The 13,660-nt window shown below is 35.9% G+C and overlaps 1 non-coding gene across 1 annotated transcript; it reads right to left on the bottom strand.

Annotated features, from left to right (window-relative positions):
* Positions 1-1,048: 1,048 nt before the first annotated feature.
* On the bottom strand, positions 1,049-1,155 carry LOC141618044 (small nucleolar RNA R71). Its single transcript, XR_012531285.1, has one exon. It is a non-coding gene; the product is annotated as a small nucleolar RNA R71 (small nucleolar RNA).
* Positions 1,156-13,660: the final 12,505 nt, after the last annotated feature.

Below are 13,660 nucleotides of genomic sequence, written 5' to 3'. Positions count from 1 at the left end.
ATTTGTATGATCAATTCCCATGAATCCCCTATGAGCCCATGACACCCTAGTGCTTTTTATCAATTGTTTACAACCCTTTCAATTCATCTTACTTATTTACTTTCATTGCTATTTAGTTTAGTGACCTTCTACATCAACCCAAATTGTGACACCCCTAAGACACCACTAGTCTCAATAGAAATCTCATTTCAATTCCCGTCCCTTGGGATCCGACCTTTACTTGCCTCTTTACTAATTGTAGAGTTGTTTGTGAAGCTATAAATTGTGTTTTGGTCTAGGTGCCTCCAACGACAATTTTTCCGAAAAATAGAATATAGCTCCGACATCAACCAAAAATGGCGCCGTTGCCGGGGACGGTGTTATCTTGATTTAGATTTTCTTATATTGTTATTAGTCGTGTCTTTCTTTTCCTTGGGGAAGTAAAACTCCTCAAGGTTTGTTCTAATTGTTTTCGAGTTGTTTGATATTTTGCATGTCTAGACGGTCACAAGGTGATTTGTTACCTTTTGATCGTGAAATTGAAAGAACTTTGACAACCAATAGAAGACTTGCTAGGAGAAATTTGAGAGGTATTAGTGAGGTTGTAGATATTCAACCAACTATTAAGTTCATCAACCCTTTTGCAAGAGAAGGTGAGGAGAACCCAACACAAAATACAACACAAAATCAACCCACAATGCCTAAGTTTTCATCACATTCCGTAACCACCGAGGAGAACCTACCCAATGGTACTCCCACACCACAACATTTGACCGGAAATTTCATTGCCAAATCCGCATTTATCCAATTAGTCGAAAGGTGCCAATTTGGGGGGATGCCTAGTGAAGACCCTCACTCTTATATGGAGACCTTTTGTGACTATTGTGATGCGATTTCTCAAACCGGTGTAACTCAAGACCAAATTTGATGGGTCTTATTTCCTTTTTCTCTAATTAGCACCGCGAAACAATGGTTGAAGGGCCTTGATAAGGCCACTCTCGAAATTGATTCTTGGAAAAAGTTGGCTCTAGCTTTCTACAAAAAATTCTACCCACCGGAAAAGACTAACATGCTAAGAGCTCAAATTACGGGTTTTAAGCAAAGGGATGAAGAATCTTTGTATGAAGCTTGGGAGCGGTTCAAAGGAATTTGTCGCTCATGTCCTCACCATGGACTTAGCGAGTGGTTCTTGGTACAACAATTTTGGAACGGTCTATATGAAGATTCAAGGAATATTCTCAACATGGGATCAAATGGAATGTTCACCGAAGTTGATGACAATCAAACTTGGAACAAATTGAGGAAATGGCGGTCCATAACTCACAATATAGTAGACCTCGCATGGCTACTAGAGGAGGAAAGTATGAAGTGGACTCCGTTACTCAATTGGGTGCTCAACTTAGTGCTCACATTGATATAATCAACTTGAAATTTGAAAAAGCTATGGCTAGACTTGAAGAAGCCTCGAAATCACCAAAGCATCATGTTAATGCCATGACGGCATCCTCATCAATCCCAAGTGGGATATGTGAGAATTGTGGAACTTTGGGACATGACTCAAGTGAATGTAGGGGAACAAATGAACAAGTAAATGCTTTCCAAGCATACAAGAGTGGTACCCCTTATTCCAACTATTACAATGAAAACACCAAATTCCATCCAAAATGTTCAAAACCCTCAAACAACATACACCCCACCTCCCATGAGCAACCAAAATCAAAGACCCTTTTACAACCAAAACCAAGGTTACCAAAATCAAAATCCATACAATCAACAAAATGACCAAGGTTTTGATGTTCAAAAAGCGATCCTTCAAATGCAAAAGAATCAACAAGAATTTTTCACTCAAATGCAAAAAGATAGTCAAGCAAAGGAAACCACCATCAACAACATCCTAGCTCACACCAAAATGTTGGAAACCCAATTAACTCAACTAGCATCTTCAAGCTCACAAAGATAAAAGGGGCAATTACCACCTCAAAGTAATCCCCCAAGACATGAAACGGTTAGTGCCATTCACTTGAGAAGTGGTACAAGGTATGAAGCACCGAAGAAGCAAGTTGAGGATGAAGTTGTGGAAGCTAGTGATAAGGAAGAAATTGTGCAAAACTCCAAAGATGTAGAATCCTCAAAAGAATAAATTTCAAAGAAAAATGAAGACAAGGTCAAGGAGAAGGAGCCTATTGTGATTAGACTTCCTTTTCCAAGTCGTCAAGCCAAGCCCAAATTTGATGACCAACTTGGAAAGTTTATGGAAATTGTGAAGAATTTAGAAGTCTCAATTCCTTTCACGGAATTAATCAATCACGTGCCGGCCTATGCAAAATACATGAAAGACATCCTCACAAAGAAGAAGTCGATCCGGAAGCTTGAGACTATCGCCTTCACTAAGGTGAGTAGTGCAATACTTCAAGGGAGTTCACCTCCAAAACTCAAGGATCCGGGAAGCTTCTCAATACCGTGTACCATTGGCGACACCACGATCAACAAAACCTTATGTGATCTAGGGGCTAGTATGAGTGTTATGACGAAGACACCATTAGGGATATGGGAAGATGTTCCCATACGAATTGGGAAATTCTTCATCCTGGTGGACTTTGTCATTGTTGATATGGAAGAAGATTCCAACATTCCAATCATTCTAGGAAGACCTTTCTTACACCCCGCGGGTGCGGTGATTGATGTGAAACATGGAGAGCTCACTCTAGAAGTGGGAGATGAGAGTATAACTTTCAATCTTGACAAGACTATGAGAGCTCCCCGTTTACATGAACCATGTTTTATGATTGATCGTTATAGCCGGAGGGATGATAGGAAGAAGTCGGAACTCCAATGGAAGAAGAAACTTGAAGATGCTCCATTCAAAGAGCAAGGGAATTGTAACAAAGAGAGCTTGCAAAGCTCACCAAAGTCAAGCAATGAAGAAGATGGCCTCATTGGCCAAAACAAGATAATGGGAGAGATGTCCCCATCAACTCAAGAGATCTTTAGTGATCAAGTAGATGAAGTTTGTGGTCTTTGGGACGATGAGTTTGAAGGGATTTCAATCCCTACATTGGTAATGCTATCGATCAAGACCGACAACAAGGGCAAAGATCTATTGAAGAACTCAATCACGAAAATGAACAAGCTTTTGATTACTTTTTCAAGGTGTTGAGCAACATCAACAACACCTTGGACATGCCCCCTTGACATCTCATCAAGAATGAGAGTTTGGTGGAGTCCTCCCTAAACCACCATTTGTAAATATTTCTAACTCCCTAACTCGCATTTTAATTCTTATTTGCATTTTTTGTCATTTTTGGATTTTTATGCCTTGATCAAGATAATTATCATGTTTGAGAGAAGTGAGGGAGGAACTAACGATTTCAATTGATGTGTAGCGCTTTAGCTTAGTGTGGGGATAGCAATTGCCTAGGCTATTCATGTTGGAATATGTGTCCTCCGACAATAATGCGATCACGACTGTTGATCATGATGATCACATGTTTAAGTCTCATTAAAATGAATACAATTGGGAAGTAATATTGTTACTGTCAACTGGTCAACATATATCGGTAATGATTGGCTGACTAGAGTTTGACATTACTGTCGTGTGACGGTGGTGATCAGTTGACCCCCTAGGTCATACCTATAGGGCATCACTCTTAATTGATTATTTAATTAATTGTATAATGTTACGAGTTAATTAAATTACTTGAAAATTGACGGACGATTTTGGAAGTAAAATTTACGTATCATATTAAAATGTGATTAAATAAGGTACGGTCTGAGTAATTGAATTGTATCATTACTCGGATGAAATAATTGTTTAATGTAACAATTAAATTGAATGAATTGTTATAAATGCAATCAGTTGTAATTTATAATTGGTAAAATATTTTGGTACAAGTAATTATGATATTACTAAGTCGATTTTGTATGTGACGTATTTTTATTAATACGTTGATTTTTAATAAGTTAAAAATACATAACAAATATATGTGACATGTGACATGTAACATATAGACAAATGACAAAAATAATATGGACACCATATTATGTAAAGTGCCGAAAATAAGAGGAGGAATAGACTTAATATTGTGTTTATATTTTAATAAGAAAACATAATGATTAAAAAGTAGTCTAGCCATGCAAGCCTATGAACATTGTTAAGAGCAACAATTTCATGCATTGGCTCCCCTCATTACTCCCTCCTACCCGGTTTTACCAAGGAAAGGCAAGGGTTTTTGCCTTAGATTTTTGCTTAACACTTCACTTCTAAGTGTAGAGTATTCATTCAATTATTCACTCATCCAAAAATATAGTTTTAGAGAGTATAAAATCCTCCTCTTTATCTCTCTAAAAACCGAAATATATAAGAGTTTATAAATATTTTGGTTCCATTTTTCTACCTTGATTAATATTATAACTAGTACTTGTAATATTAATTATATTAAGAGGAGCCTTGGGTATAAAACATAGGGAGAGATCTTACACTTAGATCTTTATTCTTCCATTGGAAAAGCTCAAGAACAAGGGAGATAGGTGATCTCTCTTGTGCCCTAATAGCCGAAATCTACAATGTAAGGACATGATTTCTCCTCTATTTATTTTATTGTTTGCATGCATAAGATCCGTTTTAATTTTATGACAAATTAGTTTAGACATATATGAGTATGTTAATATGTATATGAATCTACATTTCCTTCAATCGGTATCAGAGCCACGGTTGTTTGCATGCAAATTGGTTAAATGTTTTTCCGAGTTATATGAATAACAAATAAAACTTGTAAAATTTGTGTTATTATGATATATCACGAAATTATTACATGCATGTTAATATTTCTGGTCCTAAAATGTTTTAGGATATTTTGGTTAATTTTTCGGATTTTTATTGTTCATATTTTACTATAATGGCATTTAAATGTGATTTTTTGAGTAAAAATGTCATTTTTGGTCGAAAATTAGCTATACTTTGAATTTTAAGTTGATTTTTGGATATGTTGTTACATATATTATTTTGAGATAACCTGTAAATTTTCATAATTTTTGGACTTGTTATGCTCGAAAAATGAATTTTTCATTATTAAATACGGATTTAAGAGAAAAATAGGTTAATATGAGTTAAATTTCGAATCTGGTCATAGAAAATTAATATGTTGTCACATGCAATTTTACAAGATGTGTGTAAAATAATTGGCTATAAAGAAGTCTTTTAGCATGATTTATGAATTTTTGAAGAAAAATAGCATAAATAGTGACATTATTAGTGAAAATTAATAAAACATAATCTATGACTTAGGAAAAACGTCTAATGTTGCATTTTATTATCTTTTTCAGATCTAAAATTGAAAAGTTAGTGAAAATAATTTTTCCATGTTTTTATGATTATTTTATTATAAATCGATAAACCGCAACATTGTTTTTCCCGAAAAATTTCGAATTTTTTAACCTAAGATTTTGAACATTATGAGTGTCATGGAATTTTTCCAGAATGTTCATGAGTTTAAATTTCAAATTTTGAATTTATTTGAAATTTTTGATTTATTTGAAGTTTAATAGCTTATTTTTGTAATTTTTGGTCCATTTATGAACAATTTTGTAAATAAAGGTTAATTATGGTCAAATTATTAGTGAAGACTATATTTTGAGTCCTAAGAGGTTAGGGTAATTAACTTATGCATAAATATGAATTTATGTATTTTTGTGATTATAAAATGTTGAAATCACGCAAATCCGTAAAAAACCGAGTAATATACGATATTGGCTAATTAAAGGCGATTTAGCATAAAATTGAGCATGTTCATACATATTATAATGCTGCATTTTTCTTTATGATTGTCATAATTTTAATTTATGTAATTTTGAATTATGTAATTTTACTTAGTATGGCCTTAGATTTTAATTGGTATTTCCCGAAATGTATGGGAATACCGATTCGGTTGTAATTTTTATTGTGATCTCGTATCACCGTTTTGTAATTTAATAGATTTATTTTATTTTAAGTTACAAATGTATAATAGGAAATTATGTAATTTATTATGTAATTTTATTCATTCCGGAGTTCCAAAAGATGGATTTCTTCAAGAATGGCGATACATAAAGACGGTGTTACCTAGAGATGCGTGCCACAACCGAAGTTCAAGGGACCAATGGAGTTGGTTTCCGAATGTGTAATAGGTTAATAGTTTTTCTTTTAGGAAAGGCCATACTAGGATTTATTTACTTTTATGCTTGCATTTTATTTTATGTCACATGCATCGCTAAATCGCCATAACTAAACATGCATTGTTATTTTATCGAGTTTATCGACCGTGTCAATTCGAATTATCGTAGTTCACCGCTTTAGTTCACTTAAAACGTGATAGATAATAAATTGACATGACCTCTCGCTAAAACAACTAATTGAGATATAGCCTTACCAAATAGTAGAAACCATGAAAACCTATTTCACGAGGGAGTGCACTCGGCTACCCCGGGGTACAAACCTTGTTACGTAGGGGAAGTGGGTGATAAATGTCTAATCCACCGAATTCATGTTGATGAGGGTTTCATCGGCTACCCCGTGCCTAAGTTAATGCGGGTTTGGACAATGGACACATTTATTCGAAATTTGGATTGAACTCAACAAAAGTAATTGATAAGGGTTTCATCGGCTACCCCGTGCCCTTATTGATGTGTTTTGGGCTATAGATAAATATTAGAGTAATTTTATCGACCAAGAGTTCTAAAAGTAGAATCGATTAAAAGGTTAATCCACCGAGTTATATTGATGAGGGTTTCATCGGCTACCCCGTGCCTAAGTCGATATGAATTTGGGTTTTGGAATCATTTATTCTAGTTGGGTAGAGGTCACTAGAAAAATGCATAAAACTTGTTTAAATCATTCATTTTTACGAGTATAATTAAAACGACAATTGTTTTACTCCTTATATTTTGTTTTGTAGACCACTTCTTTTCCATAACAAATGGCAACACCAACTCCTAATGCTACACCACTCGCTACTTCATCTTGGCTCCGATCCTTTATGGATCGATGTAAACTTGAAAAGAATGGGTCAAATTTCTCCGAATGGGATGCCCAACTCAAATTAGCCGCCGAAGGTGACGACAAGCTTCGTTACCTTACCGAGGCCTCTCCACCCGAACCCTCCACTAGGTCCACCGCGGCCACAAGGGAAGCCTATGAGACTTACCAAAAGGAATCCGCCGCAATGAAAAATGTCTTAATATTTGCGATGGAGGCGGAACTCCAAAGGAGAGCCTTTAAAATGGGCAATGCTAATGAGATTTACTCCAAACTTGTGACCATGTTTTCACAAACTCCGCGGATCGTCCAATATGAGGCGGCCGCGGCATTCTTTGATCTCGACTTCAAAGAGGGCCAAAAGGTTAGCCCTCATGTGCTCAAACTCATGGAGCTTGTCGAGACCTTGAAGATTCAAAAGGTTGAAATCCCCAAAGAACTCATCGTAGATAGGATTCTACACTCCTTGTCTAAGGTTAAGGCATATGTGCAATTCCGGGTGAATTTCAACATGCAAGACAAGGATGTGTCTCTTGAGGAGTTGCACAAGTTACTTGTGCAAGCCGAGAGGGACATGGGGTTAAATGTGAACCCTCCCAAGGATGTGCTTAACATAAGCACAAAGAGTAAGGGGAAGTTCAAGAAGAATGGGAGAAAGGGCAAGAAGCTAGCTCCCACATTCACCAAAGCTAAGTCTTGTGAAGCTAGCACATCCAAAGTCAAGAAGGGTCCTCTTGACAAATGCCATTATTGTAATGGCATGGGACATTGGAAAAGGAATTGTTCCAAATACCTTGGTGATATCAAAGCTGGAAAGATCACTCCAGTAGGTAAATGACTAACCTTCTTTTATGTTTCTAATTCAACTATGGTATTATGATGCAAAGTTGTGATAATGTATCTCCTTTTTTATTGTAAATAGGGCCTCCACCAAGCAAAGACAAAGGAAAAGAAAAACAAGCATGATAAACCATGGAGAAGCTAAGGATAGCTCTTGTGGAGCTTTGTTTTTCATTGTCTTATTTTAAGTTATGTTTTGAATTTTTAGAACTTTAAGTTTCCGTGTTCGACATGGAAAGGTATTTTGGATAATGGTTTGTATTTTGGATGATGGTGACTTGGTTTGCAACCCAAGTCACCCGTTTTATCATTTATCCTTTATGTTCTAAAATTTCATCTTTAAATGCTTGCGTTTTGAAACATAAGATTATTCACTTAAAAGTGATCCAATAGACAATTATAATGACGGGTTTCATTATATGTCCACATGCTTAAGGCTTGTGTATGATCATTTATAAAGTGATTTTGAGTCTATGAACTCTCTTAAGGTATGTCAATTACCAAGTACACATATGAATTAAATAACAATTAGTCTACCTATGAGGTAGTTCTCCTTATAATTCAACATCATTAATTTGTGTCTCATATGCTATCTTTGAATGATTAGTGTATTTATTCTAAAGATAGAGTGGGAGAAAAATGAGGAACACAACACACAAGACAAGATTAAAATTGTGTACTTGTGTAAATGAAGATCTACGCAAGAGAGAATGATTTGAATGAAGGTATATCTAATTACATAGTATACCGAATAGATGAGATCTATGATCTCAAGTTAATTTTATATAACTAAAGAGACCAAATGTAGTAATCATAAGAGTATATTCTCAAGATAACTACACGAGGAGACCAAAAGAAATTTTGGATGAAAATGACTAATTTAAAGTCTTAACAAGTTTTGACTAAGTTCTATATGATGAATTTTGACCAAATAGTTTCAATCATGAGTTTTACTTAAGAGCCTAAATGAATCAAAGTAACATACTAGTTATAATCAAGATTAGGTTGCAAAGATTTGATATACCGATATCCTCAATTGCTAAAAGTTAAACCATTCAAATGTCATTGCTTAACCTCCCTATGAAATGGTTAAATTTCCTTCCAAAAGGGTATTTGTGAAGGACGTATTCTAGATATTGTTTATGTTTGAATAATGACATTGTTACACATCATTATGACATGAGTGTGTTGGAGATTCAAAACCTCTTTCCGTAAGGTTAAGAAGAGACCACTTCAAAATAGGTATTTTGAAAAGATATGATGGGAACATATATGGTTTTATCCTAATAACTTGGCAGTGCAATTTATATTTCAATTCTTGACATATTCCGATTGAGAAGTCAATTTCGAAATATGTAGAATTGAGTGGGAGTTAAGAAATTCTCATGTGAAGACATGGAATTTAGTGGGAGTTATCATCTTTTGAATTTTACGACTCATAACTCATTAAAGAATGACGAGCTAATGCCTTCTTTCATAAAGAAGCCTTTGAGTTTTCAATTCTGGATGAAAATGGACAATGATGAATCCAATTGCATCAGGGATGTTGGATTAGTATTAAGAGATACACATCACATCAACATACACATAGGTTATCCATATGAATGAAAATGGGATTACCATTAGCGATCATGGTAGTTCATTGAACACGAGAACGGTTGATCTCATGATTATTAGTAACTAATGTTTCCGCCATTAGAATAATCATGTACATGTCAATTATGAATCATATGCATAAGAGCATGATGATTGGTTGGTGAGCCATAATAGAAACGTCATGAATTCTCGAGTAGAATCCGATGAGCGATTTCGGTGTTTGACGGAATACTCGATTATGTGACAATAGGTTGCACATATATATGAAATCCGAACACATGTAAGGATTTATGAGAATCCTAAAACTTTCGAGCTAGAAAGAGAAACTAGAAGTTGTGGGAAGACACTTAGTTGAACAAGAAGTTGCTTGAAACTAATTTTTCCCAATAAGCTAGGACTTGTTAGAAGTGCTAGGCTAATAACCTTGTCAATTGTTGTAAGATTCTACAAAACATATACCTAGTGCATTGTGTGTGGATGGAATACTTGATCGGTACAAGATTGTATCATTCATCACAAATTCGTTTGTTATGTGATAGTCGATAAGAAAGTTCTTTCAAGTTAAAGAACCAAAACCAAGGTCGAGAACCTTGATGTGTACTTGGTAAGATTCATGCTATGAGTGAGAACATGAATGTGAAGGAAAATACAAGTGTAAGAAGTTTGAACACGTGGACACATGGGATGTTAAACTTCTATTGCAATCAATAAGTGTTTACACTTATGATAAACATCACAAGGTTGTAATATGATATTGACTACCCGGGTGTGATGTCGACACTTGTCGTTTGAGTTATTATTAACTCACCTTGAACATTGTTATATCCAAACGGGTTGTAGAGACAATTGAACCTCGTTAAAGTGAACATGGATTAACATTGTTTTTGCCCATAGTTACTTATATGAGGTGACGTCTCGAAGTGACTAGAGTGTGAGGCGATTGATGGCAAGTTCAAGTGCCATACAGTCATGTGAGATGACTAGTCGATCACATAGGCAGACTGTTAGGAACATTTTGTCGGGCCTAATGACCGCTTATAGAGTTCTGGCAAATTTATATAGCCTGGTCGTGGCGAGAGCTACTATAGTATTCAAATGAGTCGATTCTTTTGACTAAAGACTATTCGCCTAAGATGGCACAGTTTCAGATTAACTTTGATTTGTGTTACTACGACCTTCGTAAATGGGGTCAAATGGGCATATTTTGGGTCATGATGGCTGTGGCTAGCCGAAGGGAAAGAGTGCGATAGGAATTGTCCACCCCTAGTCAGGGTTATAACAATATCTCAGGGCCACTCGAGGAGTAATGAACTGGAAATGCGTGGCCACGCTCGGATGGCATCCAGAGTGGATAAATCCGGTCAATCGGTTATTCTCGGATCGAGGAAACCACTCTTGATATGATCACTTGCAAGTACGACCTGAAAGACACCTTGCATTGAGTGGGAGATAGTAATAGGACAAGAGAATTGGTGACGCACACTTGTCGAGGACAAGTGGGAGATTGTTGGAATATGTGTCCTCCGACAATAATGCCATCACGACTGTTGATCATGATGATCACATGTTTAAGTCTCATTAAAATGAATACAATTGGGAAGTAATATTGTTATTCTTGTCAATGGTCAACATATATCGGTAATGATTGGTGACTAGAGTTTGACATTTATCACGTCGTGTGACGGTGGTGATCATTGACCCCTAGGTCATACCTATAGGGCATCACTCTTAATTGATTATTTAATTAATCGTATAATGTTACGAGTTAATTAAATTACTTGAAAATTGACGGACGATTTTGGAAGTAAAATTTACGTATCATATTAAAATGTGATTAAATAAGGTACGGTCTGAGTAATTGAATTGTATCATTACTCGGATGAAATAATTGTTTAATGTAACAATTAAATTGAATGAATTGTTATAAATGCAATCAGTTGTAATTTATAATTGGTAAAATATTTTGGTACAAGTAATTATGATATTACTAAGTCGATTTTGTATGTGACGTATTTTTATTAATACGTTGATTTTTAATAAGTTAAAAATACATAACAAATATATGTGACATGTGACATGTAACATATAGACAATTGACAAAAATAATATGGACACCATATTATGTAAAGTGCCGAAAATAAGAGGAGGAATAGACTTAATATTGTGTTTATATTTTAATAAGAAAACATAATGATTAAAAAGTAGTCTAGCCATGCAAGCCTATGAACATTGATAAGAGCAACAATTTCATGCATTGGCTCCCCTCATTACTCCCTCCTACCCGGTTTTACCAAGGAAAGGCAAGGGTTTTTGCCTTAGATTTTTGCTTAACACTTCACTTCTAAGTGTAGAGTATTCATTCAATTATTCACTCATCCAAAAATATAGTTTTAGAGAGTATAAAATCCTCCTCTTTATCTCTCTAAAAACCGAAATATATAAGAGTTTATAAATATTTTGGTTCCATTTTTCTACCTTGATTAATATTATAACTAGTACTTGTAATATTAATTATATTAAGAGGAGCCTTGGGTATAAAACATAGGGAGAGATCTTACACTTAGATCTTTATTCTTCCATTGGAAAAGCTCAAGAACAAGGGAGATAGGTGATCTCTCTTGTGCCCTAATAGCCGAAATCTACAATGTAAGGACATGATTTCTCCTCTATTTATTTTATTGTTTGCATGCATAAGATCCGTTTTAATTTTATGACAAATTAGTTTAGACATATATGAGTATGTTAATATGTATATGAATCTACATTTCCTTCAATTCATGCCTTAGTAGTGCCCCCACAATGAAGAACACGAGATTTTGAAGAATGAAAAATGACAAGGGATATGCAAGGTACACGGATGGAACTGAATCCGGGTAAAAGGGGTAGAACCCGAGCGGTTTCAAGAGAATCCGCCCGTCTTCAGACAATCCGGGCATATTGGGCAGAAGACGCCCGTCCTTCTGAGCTGAATTTTTGAAATTTTCTGACTGCTAACGAATCCGGGCGTCCTGCAGTAGAATCCGCCCGTCTTCATAAAAACGCCAGTCCTGAAAGAGAAGACGCCCGTCTTTTGGCTGAGAAAAAACAAGAAAAATCCCTGGAAAGGAATCCGCCCGTCTTCTATGAAAGACGCCCGTCCCGCATTTTCACATCCGCCCGCCTTTGCTAGAATCCGCCCGTCTTTAGGCGAAAATTTCCCAACCCAGAACAGGCAGAATCCGGGCGTCTCGAAGGAAAGCCGCCCGTCTTCCCCCTGCATTTCAAATTTTTCGGGTTTATTATAAACCCCATCCCACATTCATTTCCTCATTCCTTCATTCAAAACACTACCCATAAACCCCATAACTCCAAAACCCTCATCCTCTCCATCACAAAAACAAGATTCCTCAGCAACATTCACTAAAATCAAATCAAAACATCCTTTTAACAACAAATCAATCAATCCTCTTTCAACAAAAATCAAAACCAAGCACAAAATCTTCAACCTTTGAGTCGATTTTTGAATTCATAAAGGCAAAGCCTTTCATCTTTAAATCGATTTGGGTACACTAGAAATTGAAGATTTTTCACTCTTTTCTTGGTTTATTCATCAATGGCAAAGACAAAGAGAGCAACAAAGGCAAAGGCACTCTCATTAAGACAAAAGAGTCTTCAAGCAAATAAAGCATTGGCTATGGTGGTAGCTAGCCCAAACTTGGAGGTGCAACAACAACATCCTCCCATGGAAGCAACAACATCTACCACTCCGGAAATTGCTCAACTTTCGAATTATCCGGAGGTAAATTTCATTTCCAAATCCCATAGGGACACTTTTGCTAAGTTTGCTAGAAAATCATTTCTATCCACCAAGTTTATTTGTGAAGATGCCTTAGATAAGTTGGGTGTCCTTGAGCAAACTAGAGCCTTCTTTAAAGCCATGGGGTTGGAGAAATTGTTTACAACAAAAGAATTGACATACCCCTCCCTTACCTTAGAATTTTTGAGTTCTTTGAAAGTTAACAAGGTTGAGACTATGGAAACCATCGAATTTCGCCTAGCTAATGTTAGTAGGCGCATCTCCTTTGAGGAAATGGGTAAAGCTTTTGGTCTTAGTGATTCACCGAGTTATTTCAAGAATGTTGGCAAATATGACCCCGACCCTCTTTGGGAGGCGATTTCCGGAAGGAAATTTGAGAGCTTTCATGCTAGTCGCGCTCTATTAGTCCACCATCCGGGCATTAAAGTGTGGCACAAGGT

This window comes from Silene latifolia, chromosome 1 (assembly GCF_048544455.1).
Source record: "Silene latifolia isolate original U9 population chromosome 1, ASM4854445v1, whole genome shotgun sequence".
Classification (NCBI taxonomy): Eukaryota; Viridiplantae; Streptophyta; class Magnoliopsida; order Caryophyllales; family Caryophyllaceae; genus Silene; species Silene latifolia.
The sequence above is the reverse complement of the archived record's forward strand: the minus strand, read 5'-3'. Positions and strand labels throughout refer to the sequence as shown.